The following is a 20,668-nucleotide window of genomic DNA, read 5'->3' as shown; positions in this document are numbered from 1 at the left end:
TTTCCCAGGAGCCAGAGCCTTCCTCTGCTCATGGAGACAGCATGTCCTCAGCACCCCCACACCCTGCCTCCCTGCCATTCGCCCAGCACACAAAGAAGGGACTAACAGGGAAGTCCTGAAAGATTGGGCCCAGAGCTGGCAGCATGTTGGGGGGAGCTGCCAATGCCTGATGCCCTTGTGGCAGGTGTTGTGCCCCATGGCAGGAGGTAGCAGTGGCAGGGGAGCAGGTGTGGGAGTCCTGACATCGGCCTGTCACACAGCATCAGGGAAGGAGCTGTCAGCGCTGGGTGAGGCTTGGAGCCTCGGGGAAGCTGCAGCTTTTCAGCTGAATGAGCGAGAAACATTGGCTAAAGTGGAGTTGGTGCCCCACTTTCTGGGCACAAGCTGGGGAGGGCTGCCTACTGCCTGCGGGGTCCGTGTGAAGCAGGGGTGGGGGAAGAGGCTCAGCTGAGGTGTATCCACAGCCAGATGAGGCCAGGCCGGTATACGTGCTGGCTGAGATCAGTGTCCCAGATAAGTAGGGGACAGGTGGCTATAGCCCCCTCTCCTCTTTCACATGAGAAAGTGAGGCATGCTGGGTAGAGGAGAGCTGGTGCTGGGAAGAAGCTTGACACAGGTGAAGAGGAGAAGGCCGTGTGCCTCAATTTTAATTTCAGCAAAGTAGAGTGGGTACTTTAAATATGGGGTTCAGGCAGAGTAAGGCTATTCACACTGGAGTGGGAGAGCCTGGAGGGTAGCACAGCCCTTGACCCCAAACAAGCAGCAAGAGCCCTGGCCCCTGGATTCTGCATTCTCGAGACGCTCACTCTATCCTCCTCCAGAGTCATCCCTCCAATAAGGCCAAACCTAAGGGCATGTCCAACCACAACTGCTCTCTTTCCTCCCCGTGAAGGACCCAGAATCCCCTGCCTGAAAAGCCCCCAAATTTCACCATGTGGTCTGTACGGGTTCTTTTCGTGGGCTAAGCAGCAGCCACCACCCAGGGTCGCTGAGTATGGGGACGGCCTGTGGGTGAATAGCATGGGTCAGTGATGCGTAGCAAGGTTGTGCTAGAGGAGTGGGTACCTGCCCCCATGACGCTGCCTCTTTTCAGGACCGTACTCCAGGAGTCCACGGCTGCTAAATGAGACCTGCCTCCCGGGTTGCGGGAGGGTGTACTAGTCTGTGCGCTTGTCAGTGTAGGCGGAGAGCGCATGCTCTATTTAGCAGTGTGTTGGCTTGATGTACAACTTTTAAGTATCTAGACATATGGCGTGTGGAGTTTCCATTTTTGCTCCTACCCTGAAAAGGTTAGAAGTAGAAGTCCAAGAGGACCCTAGGACAGGCTCCAGGGAGGGGCTTAGGAAACCCCTGATGGCCAGGAGAAAGTACACCCCAAACTGAACTAGGCAGAGCTGACAAACTTGGGGCTCCAGATTTGCTGGCGCTGCCCCTGGTGCTGGCTGTAGGTGCAGGGCCTCAGCAGACTGCAGAAGGATGGGGTGAGCAAAGGCAGGCCAGACAGCAGGGGCTCTAGGGTCTCCTCACAAATAGGGAAACCCCACAGAAAGGTTGACTGTGTGCTTCAGAGTTGCAAAGCCAGAGCTAATGGCAGCCAGTCTGCAAACACTTAGCAGATCTATGTGTCTCCTCGGAGGTCTACCCACCTGTACATCCAGCGAGGGCATTTTGGTCCCTTATTTATGCTTCTTCCACTGGCCAACCTTTCCTCGTGCTTTTCCCCTCGTCTGCACCCCTTGCATGGAGAATACTGCCCAATGCTGCCCAATACTGCCCAATACTCCCCAGCTCCAATCCTTTCCTCCAAGGGACCCTCTTGAATCTCACATTCAGTGGAGCAGGACACCCCCACAGATTCAGTTCTGAGTTAGACCTCAGAAACTCATAGAGCCTTTGTTTAAATCCCTCACTGCCATTTATTCCCTGGGTGATTACACACAAGCCTACTCCTGTTCCCAGCAGCTTTATTCATGAAATGAAGATAATAAAATTTCCTTGTAAAACCATTAGGGAGATTAGATAAAGCACACAGAGGTCAAGCTGAGCCAGGATGCTACGGCATACGTTTAAGCCTTCTACCTCCAGACATTCCTGAGCTGTTTGGGGAGACTCCAAGAACCCAGCAGGCAGGGTCTTGCCCTTCACAAATATCTGTCCCACAGGAGAACATGGTCCCCAACCTCAGGAACGAATAGGTAGAAAAAGTAGGACAGAGTGAAGCTAGGAGGCTGGTCAGGGAGGGTGTCACTAAAAAGATGACATTGAAGCAAAACCTTGAAGACTTTAGGAAACCAGCACAGAAGCATTTGGAGGAAGAAGCTCTTGAGTAAGAAAGCACTCAGTGTCTGGGTGCTCTTATCTCCTATTTGGGCCCCTAAGCTGCTGCAGGAAGGGGTATGAGAAGGGGCCTTATAGGCACCTCAGGATTCAAGTTCACACAGGCCCCACGGTGCCTCTTTGGAGGACTGATGAGACCAGGACAAAGTTCTACATCTTCCCCTCCCCCCCTTCCAGATCCTTCTTTTTCTCAAGAATGGCCTCCGGGATGACAATTACTCCCAACACTTCAGCATAGAACTGGACAGAGAATAAAGCTTGGGGCTTAGCCCTGCCTTCAGAGAGCCTGTGATCCAGCCCGCCACAGAATGCATGCCCCCCCCCCTTCTAAGTGCCTCAGAGGAGGGAGCCCAAGACTTTCAAAGCCACAATGAGGAAGCACACGGAAGCTTATGGTGTGGGGCTCTGCTTGAAGTGTTATGACCAGAGACGGAAACTCTTATTTCTTTGTAACAAGGATAGGAACCCACAAGAGATAGGTAGGAAAAGCAGGAATTCACCTGACCACACCGGCAAGTGGGAAGCCCTGTGCAGGGGACACAAAGACCTCACAGGAAGTCTCACATCACATGCCATGTCAACGACCACAGCGGACTAGCCACTCAGGACAGGGCAGGGTGGGTCCCTGTCCTTCTAGCATCAGCTTCTCCCGGCAAGCGGAGAGAGCACCAGCACAATCTCCGGTAGGGTCCCACCAGGAGTCTGGCGACCACACCGGTGTGTGCGTGGCTAGCTTTTTCCCGGAAGAAAGCTACTTCTGACTTTCAGGAAAGAAGAAGTAGGCATTTCCTTAGGAGGGCATAGATCTACCCTTCAGGCAAGTGTCTGCTCTGTTGACCTAGTAGGGAACACCCAGGTAGATAGGAAAGGCTATGAAAGCCGGGGTCCCTCCCCTGAGTTCTGCCTCTCATGGTCTGTTCTCCCCCTGGCATCTCTGGGTGCACCTGCAGAGGCTGTGAGCCCCAGAGGTAAATTCCAGGGCTGTAGACACCTCTGGCTAGAATACGTGTGGCCAACACTCCAGCCACACCTCCTGCCCCAGCCCCCCTCCCCCGCTATCCTTCCCACCCCGCTGCTCCTCAAGTCTCTGCCAGGTAGCTTTACTGTAATGATCTTCCCACCCTATGCACACTCTGGAACCTCAGTGTCTGCCTGGAGCTTCCCGGAAGGCTCCTGTCTTTTTTGGAGTCTCCTCGCCACCAGTAATCCCCGCAGAACAGCTGAAGGCTGCCAGGGCCTTAGTGGGGTGGGGGCAGTGTAGAAGGAAGGTGGCCCCGACTCCTTTTTGTCCCTCTCCTCAGCTCTGAGTCTGTTAACTCTCTCCAACTCACTCAGTTTTCAAAAGCCCCGGGAAATGGGAGGAGTCACTTCAGTCTCATGTGTCTCAGCAAGACCTTCAGGGTTTTTGTATCCACATGTTCAACCTCCCCCCAACTCCTTCTGCTTCTTCTTGCCCCCCAACCCTCACCCACTTGAGTTCCCCATCCTACAGAAGCCCCCTAGCTTCTGCCTTAAGGTCTCCACTCACCCCCATCACCGCCTCCGTCTATACCTACTTTGGGACCTGTATTCATCTCAGCACCCAGCCAAGGCCAAACAGCATCTCTGCCACTGCTCCCCTGGCATGGCGCTGCCCACACCAGCCTCAGATCTTTTGCATCATACCCACCCATAGGCCACTCTGTCTCTTCCCAAATCATTCACTCACGTGGCCTCCTGGGTTCTTAGAGGCTCAGCTAGAATCCTGCCTGCCTGGCCATTCCACCTACTAGGCCCTTCTTGGTTCCCCTTCCTCCATGCCATCCTCAGAAGTGACCCAGCCAGGGCTCTGTCCGGGCCTCTCTTCTCTTGCTCCCTCCCCTCAGGGAGGCAGATCTTCCCCCATCCCAAGCCTGCTCTGTTCCTGCACCCTTGAGGCCTCCAGCCCTCTGGCTCCAGTGCCTTCTAGACCTCACCTCCAGGCTGTTACCACCCCCCTACCTGCCACTGCCTCCATCGTGGCCTGGGTGCTGAAGGGGCCCCTTTCAAGGCATACTTTCAAGGCCCCTTTCTGTGCTGCACGACCACAAGCTCACACCTGACCGCCTGCCTCCCTCCGATGACTCTGCAATAGGCCATCTAATGAGCCTCTCCAGGGCTCCAGCTACAGTCCTCAGCTTCTCTCCTGATCCCTAGTTCTCTGCTAGCCCAGCCTGGCCATTCTCTCCTTCTTGTTGCTGTGAGAATGTCCTGGTCTTCTCCCCATCTCTAATCCATCAATAAGTGTTTAAGGACACCAGCATCTGGCTGCTGCCACGACTTTGGACCAAGCCACCGTTCTTTCCCACCAGGATCACCTCAGAGACTCTTGACAGCATCCTTGCACACCCTTGGCAACTCCTGCTCCAGCCAGCGTCAGCTTGCTACCAGTAAAATGCCATGGGGTCCCATCTCCCTCTTGCCTAAACTTCACCTACGGCCTCCCATTTCTCAAGGTAAAAGTTTGATCGCAGAGTGACACTTCTTACTCTTCTTTTGCCCAGCAACATGGAAAGGCCTCTCCTGTTTACACACGAATGCAGGCGTGGCTCTGCTTCAGGACATGCCAGACCAGGGTTTAAAGCAGTCATATTTCTTACCCATGCTCTCATTCACTGAGTCAATGTCATGCTGACTCCAGGTCATCTGGAGTATCATGTGCTTTCAGACAACGCAGGAATACAGAATCACTCATCTGCTCAAAGATGCTTCGGTCCGGAAGGGTTATCCACCTCCTCCTCCCCATCCCATTGGCTAGAGTGAATCTCACACTGTTCCTAGCTTCACGGAGAGGTGTGGCCATTCTCTAGGCCCAGAAGTAGAGAAGATAGACATTGCTGTTCAGGGAAGACATCTGCCATGCTTCTGCTTCTGAAACACGTAGACCTACTCCCATCCCCCTCCAGACTTCTGCCTTCTCTATCTACAGGGCTCACTTCCTTGCTTCTGCATATCTTTGTTCAAACATCTAAGTGTCCCTGACTTAACACTTAACACTTAGTGTCCCATACTTAACACTTCAGAATCTCCTCGGTAGAGAATACCAGGCATAGCGATCTGTCTTTGTTTTCCAAACTATCGTTGCATGTTTCTCCTTCTCCTTCTCCTCCTCCTCCTCCTCCTCCTCCTCCTCCTCCTCCTCTTCCTTCTTCTTCTTCTTGAAAAAGAAATCTTTCATTTTTTATTTTGTGTACATGGATAGGGGCAGTCCACAGTGTATGTGTAGAGGTCAGAGGACTGCTTTAGGGAGCTGGTTCTCTCCTTCTACTTTGTGGATGCCAGGTAACCATATTTCTTGATCATACCTTTTTTGAAATTTTATATGTATGGGTGTTTTGTCTGCATATGTACCTGTGCATCATGTGTGTTCTGTGCCCACGGAGGCCAGAAGACAATGTCAGATATTCTGGAACTGGAGATACAGAAGGTCATTAGCCACGCTACGGTACTAGGAGTTGAACCCAGGTCCTCTGAAAGAGCAGCCAGCGCTCGTACCATTAAGCAATCTCTTCAGCCCCCCCCCCCCCTTACTCTTTAGTGCCGTCTCTGCCACCTGGGATAAAACTCCTTGCAACAGGGCTACTTCTGACTTGGTAGCTGCTGCAAACTCAGCTCTGGGGACAGCGCCTGTTGCCCAGCCCAGTGCTCTGGAACACGAATACATTAATTAATGGATCAAGGACCTTGGGCTCCCCCCTCTTCCACAGCATCCTCTCCAGCTCACCACCAAGTCTTGTTCCCGTGACTTAAAATCTCTTAGTTCTTTTGTAAAGGTTTGTTTTTATTATTTTTAATTATGTGTGGGTGTGTGTGCCTGCCTGTGGATATGTGCGTGAGAGTGCGGGTGCCTGAGGAGTCCAGAGGCATTGGATCCCTGGAGTTGGCGTTACAGACAGCGTGAGCAACTGTCGTGACTGCTAGGAACGGAACTCGGGTCCTCTGGAAGAGCAACAAACCACTGACTCCTCTCTCCAGCCCCCAAACATCGCATCTACCACATCACTGCCTTCCTCAAGACCTCATTGCCGGGGCCAGCCGGGCAGAGTCGAACGGTTCTTGAGTTGGGTGTGAGGATTAAAATTAATAAAATAAACACACAGCACACAGGAAACTTTTTAAAGGTCCAGACTCGACAGCCATAGCAAAAGGCAGACTGCTGCAGCAAGCAGCAAGTCTCAAGTGCTGCCTCATTCTCTGCCTCCAGCCTTCTGACCACTTTATTCTTTGAGGAGTTACTTTAGCCAGTAAAACATCTCAGAACAATAGGTCAATTTGCACAAGGAGCCTGAGGAAGAGGTGTAACCCTCACAAGCTATCCCAACTGTTGTCACAAACAAAAGGAGATGGACTTGCAAGTTCTCCTCTGCCATTAGTAAAGACCTGCTAAAAGCCATCTCTTCGCTGAGATTTAAATATCAAAGCAGGCCGCTCCCGACACCTCATGGACTTCTTTTTCCATGTTGAGGATCAAACCCAGAGCTCTGTGGGTGCTGGAAAAGCACCCTACCTCTGGCTCCATCACAGCCCTCACTCTCATCCAAATCCCCAGCGTGGAACAGCCTCCCGAGTTTCTCCTTCCACCATTCCTCTCCTCCAGCCACCCCATTCGGTCACTAACCACTCTAAAAGGCAAAATAAAAATGATCAATGTGGCTGGGGAGTAGCAGCGTTGACCTTTTATCCCAGCAGAGGCTGGTGGATCTCAGTAAGTTCTGAGCTATCCTGGTCTACATAGTGAGTTCCAAGGCAGCCAGAGTTACATAGTAAAAGCCTGTCTAACAAGGCACAAAAACGATCAATGTGATTTTGGCCTGGGCGCAGCATCCTGTCTGGCTCTACTGCTATGCGGCTTTAAGCAGGTCCCCTCACTCTCTGTTCTCCATTCCCACATTTGTAAGTGGGGCTGAGTGCAGTGCAGGAGTTTGGATGGTTGAGAGGCTTGACTGAGACAGTGGCTACGGAGCATAAAAGTTTCCCATGGTCCCTGGCAATCTTTAGTTTCTTCTCTGAGCCCAGGGCCTCTCCCAAGCTCTTCTCCTTCTCTCTTGGTAGCAGGCACACTGGGGATGCTGATCTGCACCCTGGCCTAGGTGACCTATTATTGTCTCTGTTCTAAAATGACTTATACTTGCTTTTTCACTTAACAAAAATCCCAGAGTGGTTTGTCACATTCATACACAGGAAACATTCACATTCTCTTTCTACAGCTGCGTAGTATTCCAGCACAGGGACACATCATAGCTGCTGCCAGCCCCCCATGGTGGAATGTGAAGGGTGTTTCCAGTCTCTTCCTGTCCACCTATGTTGTTTGTGCAAGTCCCTGGGACAAACTCCCTGGCCCAGAAGTCACAAGAAAGGCGTGACACACTGCTCTTCATCATCATATCAACTCACCCTACTCCAGCAGAGCCACGATCTAGACCCCAAGCCCAAGGGCTCAGAATTCATGTGTTCTCCCTCTGTGTCATCCTGCCTCCTTCAGAAGGGGGACCCAAGCCATGGAGAACCCATGCCTGCTCCACTTTCTGCCTCAGTCAAGGTCCACCTCTTTGAACGTGTGTTTGAGGTCAGCAGCTCAGCTGGAAATTTCAGCTTTAGCCGAGGAAAGGCAATGGAGAGCCCAGGCCAGACCAGAACAGCGGCAGACTACTCAAGTGTAGACTATTAGCAGGTTCTCTTCACCTGGCTCTCTTCTCTCCTGGCCGCAGCCTCTGGTCCCATGGCAATGGTTCTCACCCAGAGGTTGCAAGAATGGGTAGAATTCCCCCAGATACTAGCAGAAACAGGCCATAGGACAGCCAGAGCACAACATCTGTGCTGACAGATGACGGCTCAGGTGAGGCAGCCCAGGCGGAGGCTCACAGAGAACCCACATATAGGCAAGGGCTGAGTCAGTTACCATATGCTATACGCATGGGGACAGTAGGAATTCTGGACGCCTCAGAGGCCCTTGCCAGTTTTGTGCAAAGAGAGCTTGCACAGACATACAAATATTGGGGCGGGGGAGACTCCTCCTCAGCCCCTCCGCTGGCTTCAGGAAAGTTCCTGATGTTTGCCCAAGATCTTGGGTCCCCTCCAAAGCTCTCACTGCTCTCTACCTCCCTGTCCCACCTACCTCTGCTACAGTCAGACATGTAGCAAAAATTTCCTCTCCCTGTTATTCTGCCCCAGTCCACTCCCCTTAGCTCCCTCCCTGAGGAGCTAACAGAATCAAGAACCACTTTGGCTAGCTTGGTAGCACCTGTGTACCAATATAGTACCTCTCCCTTACAAATGGGTCCCCTGTACCTCCAGTCTCCCTGTCAGAGATCTGAACTCCCAGCCCTAACTAGAAAGCTGGTCCGGAAGGCACAGAGCTCAGAGCTCATGGGTGCATCCTGTCGTCAACCTGACAACATGGACCTTCCAGCCATGAAGACCTGGCTGGGACCACATGGGGGTTTATGCTTGAGACCATTGAGCTGTCAGGGTTGAGGGGGTTTTGTCCATGAGCAGCACCTGGCAGTGTCAAAACCCCAACTCCTTGGTATTCATCACCAAGGCAGGCCCCAGGAAAAGCCAGACATCAGAGGCCTCTTACCAAGGACCCAGAAACTGTCCCTGAAGCCCCACTGGAGTTCATGATGGGGAAGTGGGACTTCCTGAGGCTGGGGCTGGGAGGGCCTTTAATGACAGCACCTTCTGGACTTTCCCCTACCACTTGCATTTCTGCATGGTAGCATTCTGGAATCTTCCTGGGGAAAGATCAGCCCTGAGACAAGGGGGAAAAAAGGCAGCAGTGGACACAAGAGTTAATGTGGACTTGAGGGCCACTGGGCCACCTCTCAGCACCCAAGTCACTCCTGAATGCCTTGGGTGGGGGTACCAGGAAAGGGAGACTTTCTCCCCCAAGGTGAGTCCCTCTGCCAGAGCACAGAGGTCCCAACACATTACCTCACCTATTGAGAGATCTGCGCAAGCCAGCCAGACACTTCCCCACAGAGCCAAGGGTCCTTGACAAATCTAAAGCTGTCCAGTGCCTTAAAGTGGAGTCATTTTAGTATAGATGGGCCTCAGAGCCCACTGGTCACCGTGTAAAGAAAATGACCCTCCAGACTTAAGCAACCCCTGAGCACCCTGTCAGGCTGGGTCCACCTTTAATACCTTCTAGGCACTACCTTTGCCTTTGCTAGAACCAAGAGCATGATGGGAGAACAGGATGTCAGAAACAAACAAACAAAACCCAACCCATCTACACAAACATTTGACTTCTCACATGGTCAGTGACTCACCTGGGACACTCTGAGAAGAGGCAGGTGTAGATTGAGAGCCCCAGTGTAGGGGAAGTCTTGGTGTCTTTAAAAACTCAGTTATGTTATGTAAACATGTTTCTGTTTTAATCCCAGGTGTGGGATATGGAGCTGATTCAGACTGTTCACAATAGCAAACTATTTGCCTCCTGTGGACTCAGAGAAGGGCTCTTTGGCAGCTGCAGATAGTTTATTCTGAAGACTCTGAAAGTGAAAAATCCCAGAGCCCAGAGAGTGTTGGGGGGCTCGGAGAAAGAAGAAGGCTGCTGCTTCCTCTGATGCTCCTGGTTGCTGTTGAGGAAGTCTGATGAGAAGTGGAGATCTCCTGAGACCAAGATTGGCCTTGGCCCCAAGAAACTACATCCCTAACCAGCAGGAAGTAGCTAAAGAGAACTACATCCTCTCTCCCCACTAACCTTCCTTCTCTCCTACATGTTTCTGGGATGTTGGAAGGGATTGGGGTGGAGAAGGGAGGAAGAGGCAAAAGAAACCCAAATAAAATAGATATAAAAAGTATTGCTACACACTGGGCCTCCGTTTAGCTCTATAAAGCCGAGTAAACCTTCCCAGGTTGCCTAAACAGACAGACACTGGCTGCTCCATGCTGGGAGTTATGAAAGCGGGAAAGCAGACCATGGACACCGTGGGCCAGCCGGGCTCGGCCATGCTCAGCCAGGCCTCCCACCTCCAGATTTGCCCTCCCGAGCTCACCCTTGGGAATCAAGATGGCTTGGCTGAGAGTCAGCCACCATCCAAAACCCAGAATTCAGCGTCTCAAGGGGAAAGAAAGGCGGAACAGAGAGAGGCAGAAGAGAAACCAGTTTGAGCAGGTCCTGGGGGCCTCTGTCACTCAGCCCTCACCCACATACCAAACAAGAGCCTGGGAAAGTCTTCAGAGCTTGGATCTCTCCCAACGGGGGATATCAATCTCCAGCACAAATGTGCACACATATGTCTCTACAAACATACATGAGCATCACATATATATCACATAAGTGAGCTGCATGGACAGGAAGTACATGAAGTGGTATCGCCCCTGGAAAGCGAGTTCGCATCCCCCGAAAGCCAAAGAGAGTTAGCAGACAACTGTGCCATCGCACTCCATTTAGATACACGAAGAATTAAAAACATGATCACACATACACTTAACCCAGATCTTCATGCAGCGTTATTCATAATACCCCTAAGTGGAAGTTGCTCATGTGTCTGTTGGCTGATGTTGAGATAAACCAGATATGACAGAGCTGTGAACGGGGCATCATCAGCAGAAAAATGACAAGGATAGAGCCGTTCTTCAGCACGGATGACACGAAAAGCACCAAGCTAAGTGAAAGAAACCAGACACAGAAGTCTCCTGGAATGTGACCCAGACAAATCCACAGGAAGTAGAGTAAGGGGAGGAGGGGAAGGAAAGTAACTTGGTAGGAGCGTTCTGGAATTGATAAATGGTAAAGCTCACACAGCACCGTGAATGTATGAGAATCACAAGATTGCACACTTGAAACTGGTGAGTTGTTTTTTTGTTTTGTTTTTTTAATGTGGATTTTCTCTCAATAAAGAATGTGTGAAGTCCAGCCAACAGTTTCACCAGGGGCAAGCAGGAGTGAGCAAACCAGCCTGGCTATCTGGTTTCTCTTTCTATTAGTGTCTGTCTGTAAAGTTGTCACACAGGTTAGTCTCTGCTCAGAGAAGCCCCTATGCCTCACCGATTTTCCTGTGAGAAGGTGGGGAAGGCCAGCCCAAGGGAGGCCTGAGGGCCATCCTGCGGAGTGCTCCCTTTTGGTCCACAGCTTCAAGCAAATGTCACTCAAGAAAAGGTCTCCAAAACCAGCTCAGTCCCACCTCTGTCCAGGTCCTGTTGTGACGTGCAGTTCTCTATCGGTCATTATCTCACAGAGCCTTTCTGAGGCAGGATGTGACCTGACAGAGCCCCAGGATGAGTGTTGGTTCCCAACAGTGCCTTTTTGGCATGCATGTGGCCATGTGTGAACAGCAGTTGGGTCTGGTCTAACCACAGTATCCCATTGGAGAAAGCAGTGGGCAGAGGTTTCCATTAAGTCAGTTCTAACTCTTTCTTATTCAGCCTCAGGCCCCCATGGGGGGGCTCTCTAACCCATGGATGTTTATGTGGCGGTCATGGGGCAGGATGTGGATGTCCTCCCCACCCCCCAGATCAGTGGCTCTGTGAAAGAAATATACTACCCTTCTGCCTTCTAAGTACTTCAGCACTGAGCTTTACCTCAGCCCTCCCTGAGAGGTTTCTGAGGGAAGCCAGCAGGGACAAAACTGTCATTCCCACCCTACCCCATCAGACTTCCCAGCTAAGCAGAGGGGCCAGATCCCACCCTGTTGTCTTTGGTCCTACAAAGGTCAGAACGGCTAAAGCACCTTCCCTCTCTAAACATCATGCATCTTGGGACAGGTGATCCCAGCCACTTCCTCTGATAACCAAGCCTTAAGTCCTAATGGACTGTATCTGAGAATCACTGACTCTGGAGTCGATTCTGCCTCAGGCCTGATCTCAATGATCTTTCCAGTGAGTGACCCTTCTCCATCTCTGCTCTACACCCTGTGTTAACCAATCACCTAAGCAAAGAGAGGTGCTCAGTGGGTAGCTATACCAAGTCAGTCTAAAGCCCTGGGGACACCTGAGCCGTGAAACTCTGCTAAACAGCTTACCCTTCCTGGGCCTGAGTTCCTCTGACTGAACGTGGAGACAGTGGGCCTGGCCACTGCCTGTAACCTCAGGAGGCTGAGACAAGGTGAATGTAAGCTCCAGGCCAGGCTGGGCTGCATAGAGACACTGGCCTCAGCAACTTAGCAGACTCTTTCAAAATTTAAAAAGAACAGGAAGAGGAGGAGGAGTTGAGGATGCAGCTCAGCGGTGGAAGATATAGCATGTGTGAAGCCATAGGTTTGGTCTTTAGTAACGCACACACACACACACACACACACACACACACACACACAGGAGTGAGGAGGTTAGTGCCAATATACAAGAGTTTATGAAAAAGCTCTAAGATAAGTCATATTTTCTTTTAAAAATAATTTTTACGTGCATTAATTGGTTGTATACACATGACGGGTTGTTTACCTCAGCATGCCTATGGAGGTCAGAGGACAACTCTTGGCAGCCAAGTTCTTTTCTTGTATCCTGTGGGTTCTAGAGGAGGGGATTCAGGTCATCCAGGGTCATCAGGTTGACAGCCAGCGCCTTTAACCCCTGAGTCATCCTTGCCATGTTTTCAGATAGGCTCAGGCAGGTGGGAGTATGCTGGTTGATATATGTCCACCTCTACTATGCTTAACAGCCATTAACCTGCATACGTGAAGCTAGACTGCTTGGCGTGTCCCTCTTTGGCGGAGAGATATAGGTAAGGGACATGTTTCAGAATGCTCTCCAGGCTCTGCTGGGCCAGCCCAGGCCCTGGGATGGGCCTGGAGGGTTTCAGCTCCTGTTTGCCAGGGAGACGAGGCCCTTGCCTGGTGCCAGCCTTGGCTCTACCTGACCCTGCAAGCCTCTTCCAGAAGAGCCCATAAAAAAAGACCGGTGCTCTGAGCAAGCAATGGCTGTGTGCTCATGGGGGGATGGGCCCTGTGTGCCTCCTGAGGCCAGACACCAGGACAGGATGTGTCATGGGTGTCTCAAAGGACTTCCTGTCTGCACTCTCACCCCACCCCCACCCATCCCTGCTTCTATGGAACCCCTTCAATCCTGGGACATCAAGAAGGCTGGGCATTCCAGGAAAGTCCCAGCCTGCCCAGGAAACCTGAACACCTGGTGGGGCCTCATCCGGCCCATTGTCCTGTGGGGACAGAAACAGAAACCTAGTCATCATGACCATTCACCCCAGGGACATTAGTCCCAAGCTGCCCACGGGTGGAACGCACAGTCAGGCTTCCTTCCTGCAGCCAGCCACCTAACCGGGAGACAGAGTCTAGTCCCCCCGCCCAGCCTCAGGTGGGTCACGGTGCCTTGTCCCCAGCAAAGGCCAGTACATCTCTGCTTGCCTCCAGGCTGACCCTCTTTGCTGGCAGGACATCATGGCCCAGGGATCCCTACTGGGGCCCTAAGTGTTGGTGGTGTTCTTGGCCTGGGTCCTTCGGTTTCCAGTAAGTGAACACATAAAGAAAGCGTCACAGAAACCCTTTCACCAAGGACTCTGGAAAGGAGGACGAAACTGAACATGTGCACAGATGTCTTCATGTTTACTCAAGTGGGCATCCCAGGTGTTGTGCGCCTGTGCACTTATGTGCATGCACTCACCCCTCTACCCCCAGCTCATGTGTGTGTGGTTGTTTCATGTGAGTAAAAACAGGAAAACGGGCTCAAGAGAGAATCGGAGGGATACACACAGAGAATGAGCCTGAGGCAGAGGAGCAGAATGAGCGAGCCCCTGGCTGCTGGGGCAGGGTCCTTTTCACATTTTCTTCATGCTCTGCCTGTGTCTGTTAAGGGGGTAGGTGTCTCCAGAGGAAGTGGAGAGTGAACAGGTGCAGTTCAGAAAGGGCTGCTTTGGGCAACAGACCCTGTACCTCCTCACCCCCACGCTCAGTCTGAAAACTCTCTTGGGGTTACACTTTGTCCCAGCTGAGGAGTGAGTCTGGTTCCTGTGGAGGTTGGTGCTGATTGCCAACTTGACACCACCTAGAAGCACACCTGTGGAGGGTAGAGATGAGACTAACTAATGTGGAAAGACCATGCTAATCACAGGTGGGACTATTCCCTGGGCAGGAGATCCTAGCTGGTTAAGTGAAGAGCAGGAATGGAGGGACGGGATGCCATCACCAGGTATTCAAAGTGACCAGCTGATCCAGGAGAGTGCTACCCTCTGACTTCCTGGTCATAATGGCTTTTACCCATGGACTTTCAGCCGGAACAACCTTTTTCTCCCTTAAATTACTTTTGTCAGATCTATCCTCACAGCAACAGGAAAAGGAACTCTCTCTCTCTAGTCATGCAAGGTGCAGAGTGATTCAGGGCTCTTGAGGTAGCTGGGAGAGAGGAACACCCAGAGCCAGGGGCAAAGGTCCTAAAACCGTCCTGAGTGGCCAGTGTGCTCAACGAAGAGGTCTCATAGCTGCTCAGAAACAGAGGTGGTGTGAAGGTGAGAAAACCTCAAGATTCTGAAACTTTCTCCCACAGCTCCTCGACTCCCCCACACCTTCATGTGAATGAGAAGCCTCTAGGTTCTGCCCACCCCACTTTCTTGGGGGAGGGTAGGCAAAAAACGTCAGTCAGGAGCCCTGGCTTCTAGGCCTAGCTCTAGAGGTCTGACCATTCTGGGCATGCGGCTGTCTAATGAGGGACGGTAGAATCTGCCTCCGAGGGCTACCGGGAAATGGCATAGCAAAAAGGCGCTTTGTTGATAGAATTCCGGCATCAGCTGTGGAAAGAACCATGACAGGAGCTCAGTGTCTTCCTCCTGGCTTCCCCTAAAGTTGCCCTCCGGGAGAGGAAGGTGACTGTGGCTTCTGCTGGGCCACTTCCTGCAGCAGGGACCCTGCAACTCTGAGCATGGAAACTCACAGTTCTGCTTTGTCACACCTACACTCATTTTTGCCACAGGAAAGCTCTCTGAAGAGTGAGCCTTTAAGCCCTATATGTCAAACAGATGTGCCCTTCCCAGTGCCCATGACCACAGCTGGAGGGCTTCAGGCTGGAATATGGAGAGTCTAGTCCCACATTTGCCACCAGGGCAAGAGCAAGCAGCCTTGAGGACTTGCCCTTAATGGGCCTATGGGAACAAGTGCCCAAAGGTGGGAAGCTCAGAATTTTAAGGCAGGAAGACACAGAACTTCTTGCAGATAAGAGTGGAAGCCTTTAAATAGGAATAAACTCTTGAGTGCTGCGTGAGACGTGGCTGGCTGGACAGAGATGCCATTCTACCCAGGAGAATCTGTGCATAGATAGGATGGAGCCAGCAGCTCGCTGGCCTGACACCTGCCCCCAATCCTACTTAACCATCCCCACTTAACCCCAGTGGCTCCTACTCTCTGCCACATGCTGCAGGCTCTCTCACATGCTCTCAGCTTTGCCTCGCAGATTCCTGAGACCTGCTCACCGCGTCCGAGACTGTCTAAGTCCACACAAGAACCAAGTGGCCAGGTCACTGTCGACTGAAAACCCAGGCTCCAGTGGGCTCGGTTTGCTTGGGTGGGCATAGGAGGAGGCAGACCTCAACAAGCCTGAGAGAGGAGTGCTGACTCAGGTCCCCAGGGCCAGGACATAGAGGAGCCGGCCAGTGACTTGGGCAGATTGTGCAGACAGTCTGGATTGCGGAGGAGCCGGCGGGCGCAGGGCCCGGCTTGGCGCGGGTGGCTGTGGGGGAGGCTGGAACGGCAGACTATTTTTAGGCTCCCGTTCGATTTGAGAGACAAGGATGCTCCAGGCTACAAGCTTTTGTTCACTGGGAAAGACTGAGGTGGCCCATTCCCTGACAAGTCACCATAACCCCACCAGCATCTCAGGGCCTTTAGAGCTTCCTCTTCTGTCCCCAGGGACCAGAGTTGGGGGCAGAGAATGGACTGGAAGCATCTCCATCAACCTCATATGCAAACACTGTGTGGAGAGGTGATTTCCATACTATTTGCAAGCTGTGCTGCTTCCTGAGCAGAAAGAATCAAAGTCCCCTCTTAGAAAACGCTCAAGGGAGTGGGCACTCACCCGTTCATCCAAGTCTCCCTTGAGCTGCCCTTCTGAATGGCAGAAGAAGACACAAGTCAAAAGGCACAGATGGGGGTGGTAGCCCATCGGTGGAAGTACCGCATGGGCTAAAGACAACAAATATGTTCCGCTGGTGAACTGGTCTCTCCCCGAAGAATGTGGGCTCCCTCGTTCCATCTGTGATTATCTTACTGAACTCCTACCACAGGGCCCACACTGTTCTAGATGCTGGAGATTCAGTCGTGAACAAGACAAAATTCCCCACTCGCACCCGCACTGTCCGGTAGAAATGTCATATTGAGCCACACAGATAATTACAAAATTTCTAGGAAGACGTATTCAATGAAAATTTTTGAAATAGGTGAAACCAGCTGGGTGCAGTGACTGGTAATGCCAACCGCATGCTGCAGCAGCAGAAGGAGCCTCCGTAAGTTCAAGGTCTCTATAGGGCGTTTCAGACAGTGTAACTGTTTTAAAACAATAATAATAATAAGACAAAGAGATGGGGGCTGGAGAGGTGGCTCGTAATTTAAAAAGCACTCACTGCTCTTTCATAGGATCTGGGTCCTCTCCCAGTACTCACGACAGGCAGTTCACGACTACCTGTAACTCCAGTTCCTGGGGATCCAACACCCTCTGGCTTCCGAGGGCACCTGCACTGACATGGTACACACAGAGTCACAAAGGTGTAAACGTGTATACATAAACAAAAATAATAAATGAATTTTTAAAATATCCAGGTGCGGCAGCACCTGCCTTTAATCTCAGCACTTGGGAGGCAGAGACAAGCAATCTCTGTCTGAGGCCAGCCTGGTACAAATAGTGAGTTCCAGGCCAGAGCTACGTAGTCAAACACAGCCTCAAACAAGACAAAACAAAGACGACAACAACGGAAAAACAAAACAAACAAACAAAAAAACCCCTATCATTGCAATGTGTTGTCCACATAGCAATTTAGGATAAATACGTTTCCATAATTAGATTTTTAATGTCTAGTGTGTCTTTTACCCTTGCTGGACATCTTAAGTCAGATAAGTCATGTTTGGAGGGCATAGTGACCCTGGAAGGATACAGTGATAGAGGAAAGCACTCATTAGAATCAGGAGAAAGAAATGCTGCAGTTGATCAGTGACATCCGTAGCTGCAGGAGCAATAGCTAGGTCAAGTAATGGGCCTGCGTCTGTCCAAGGTGATCTGGGCCCAACCTTAGCCCCTCTGAGACCATTCATTGTGCTTTACCTGGAACAACTGCCTAAGTGCAGAAGGCTCGTCATGGTCAAGTCCAGCCGTTTTGGCACCAAGTGCCTCCAGGATGTGGTCCTGTGTCATTCCCTCTGTGGGACTGGCTGGATGCCACTGGTGACCCTGACAATATGTTTGTTTTTTCCCCAAAGCTTCTTCCTCCCCTAGCCAACCAATACCAACATAAAAGAACTTCCTGAGTCTGATTTAGCTGTTTGAATCCCTTTCCACCAGCCCACACCCACAGACCTCCTGTCTGGCACCCTCCCTGGGATCACCCACCGTAGCTGGGATGGCTCCATATTCTTCTTCAGCTAGATAATGACAGACTAAAATTAAGCTTTGGAGTACACCACACACCAAAGGGGGGGGGGGGTGTGGTGCTTTGGTTGAAGCAGGTAAGGATCAGGTACGAGAAGAAACTAGGATCTCAGGCCCTATCTACCCTTATCATCATCCTCATCACCATCTCCCCCACCCCTGGTCAGTGTCCTTCAGTGACTCCTTACCTGAAGGTTAAAGGTCTGGGGCCTTAGCTCCCAGGATCTGGCACAACGAAGTTGTCTACTCTCACTTCCTGTCATGCCTTCCTTTCATCTTATTTATTCATCAAAGTGTATGGAGCACCTGCTGGGAGCCAGGTGGGAGCCAAAGTGTATGGAGCCAGGTCCAGGTGTTGGGAATACAGCTGTGGGCAGCACTGGTAAGGCTTCCTGCCTTTGTGGCGGTCACTGTACGCTAGCCAGGCCCACAAGCTCATTGCCCCTACTTTGGCAAAATGGTTTCTACCTCTTCCATTTGCATTTTCTTCCTGAAGTGGAGAGAGAGCTTATACATCCTCCAAAGCCCCACCCAAAGCCCCTTCTGAGCATACCAGGTAGACTAGGTGACCTCCAGGCTCCCACCTCTGACTTGGGGTTATATCATCAATGGTCACCATCTATTCCCTGGTTTTTCTACCCTACCAATCTTTGAGGGACTTCAGAGCTGGTGTCCTGGGGACCGTGGGGCCTGCATCTGTGCAATTCTTCCAAGTGCTTCTCACCTTTGCTTGCTCCGAAGCAAGCAAGCTGAGGAGGCTGGAGGCCAGAACTCCTCTGAGGAATGTCAGGTCATCAAGAAATCTCCATCTGGAAGCACCCTCCTCTGGCATCCCAAGGAGAAAAATCACAGGGGTCAAGGCATGGAGGTTCCAGGATGGAGGACTGAAAGGTGGGATCATAGGGTATGGGAGGGGGGAGCTCTTAGACCTTCAGATAGAGGGAGTGGCAAAAGGGATTTTAGAGACAGACAGACCTCTATTCCCTGCTAGGGGACCAGGAATGGCAGGATGTATGGGCAGAAGACAGATCTGTGTAACCCTTCAGATTTATGAAAGGGGCCAGGAGGAGCAGGGAAGTCTCCAGCTGAGCTCCCCAGTAGCATTTGGTCCTTCACAGACTTTGTCCTTTCTTGACTTCCAAGAGAGAACACAGAAGACAGAGGTAGAAGGATGAGGCTCACTCTCATCCCCAGCCACCCAAGGCCCCATGGTGGCTGTGCTTGCAGCAGATCTGCTTGCCACTGGGCCTAGCTTAACAGTCCTGTCTACCAACTGCCAGACTGAGGCCCCTGATGCTGCTCACCCATCAGGGCAAACAGACTAGAGCCTTATCCGGAGCTGCCCCCTCCCTGATGGCTCATTTACATGAGATCTACATGGGCTCATTTCATGCCTGGATGCACAAGGCTTCCTGCCTGTCGGGGCCTCTCCCAGTGCCTTTGTAGACAAAGGCGTGTGCTCAAGTCTCTTCTACAGGCTAATCGGGATGTCCTGAGGGTTCCCAAAGGGAAGAGAAAGGCTGCCGAGGTACAGAGAAGGTAGGGACCACCCTACAGGCCACCCAGTGACCAAGAAGGGGTCAGGATTAGACTTGCATTGCTATGCTCACTTGGAGGATGAAGCCATGCTTTCCCTTCATCTGGGTCTCCCCGAGAAGGCTGTGAAGCCACCTGCTGCTGCTGCTGCTGCTGCTGCTGCTGCTGCTGCTGCTGCTGCTGCTGCTGCTGGAACTACAAGGCTAGACAACAAATAGACTGGTACTAGACCCTATGAAGCACTGGAGGGCAGAGGTTTACCCTAGACCACAATAGGCAGCTGGGGACTCGGCTCCAGCCACAGATCTGGGTTCCTCAAATGCCGAAAGACCCACAGTCCCAACCATTTTCACTACTTTTTCCACCCTGGGAAGACTGAGTTGGGCAAGAAGTGGGATAATCATGAGGCTTGGCTGGGTCCAAGTGGACAGGAAATGGTGTGGGTGAGGGCCAAACCAGTGTTCTAGAGTCTTCCATAGCTCACTAGAAGCTCAGCTGATTCATAGAGACTGTCCCAAGTTGGCCCTACACCCCTCTCTAGCAGTTACTGCTCGGACAGAAAAGCTCCGAAGAAGTTCCGAAGGCCTGGGTCCCTGCAGAGAGGGCTGCAGAAATAGCTCAGTGGTTAAAAGCAATAGCTGTTCAAGGACCCTGGTTCAGTTCCTGGCACCCACCCGGTGGCTCATTACCATCTGTAACTCCACTTTCAGGGGATCCAACACCCTCTTATAGTCTCTGCATACACCAGGCATGCACATGGTACACAGACATAACACTCAAACATATAAAATTGTGTGTGTGTGTGTTTGGTTTTTTGAAACAGGGTTTCTCCCTATAGCCCTGGCTGTCCTGGAACTTGCTCTGTGAGTTTGAGGCCTGCCTCTGCCTTCCTAGTGCCAGGATTAAAGGCGTGTGCCACCACTGCCTGGCAAAATAAGAACATTTTAATGGGGCAGAGAAAACCAGAAGGTCACTGCGGGAATATCTGGGCTTCTTTCTGAGCTGTCGGTTATCCCCACATCCACTCCATAGTCATTGTCCTCCGTTTCTCACTGTCTCTGCTCCAGCCCTTTCTTCCAACTCAAGATAAAGACAGAACGGCATGCAGCCTCCTCTTTCCCAGTCCCCTCTTCTTTCCCAGCAGCCTGGCCAAGAGCAATCAACCATGCCTTGGTCCTATCTTGGCACCACCAGCCTCCCTCACACATCCTCCCACCAGGGTATCCTAGTGGTCTTCATTGGTCACTTTCACCTCTCA

This window comes from Meriones unguiculatus, chromosome 1 (assembly GCF_030254825.1).
Source record: "Meriones unguiculatus strain TT.TT164.6M chromosome 1, Bangor_MerUng_6.1, whole genome shotgun sequence".
NCBI classification, from domain to species: Eukaryota; Metazoa; Chordata; class Mammalia; order Rodentia; family Muridae; genus Meriones; species Meriones unguiculatus.
This window is presented reverse-complemented; position numbering follows the sequence as displayed.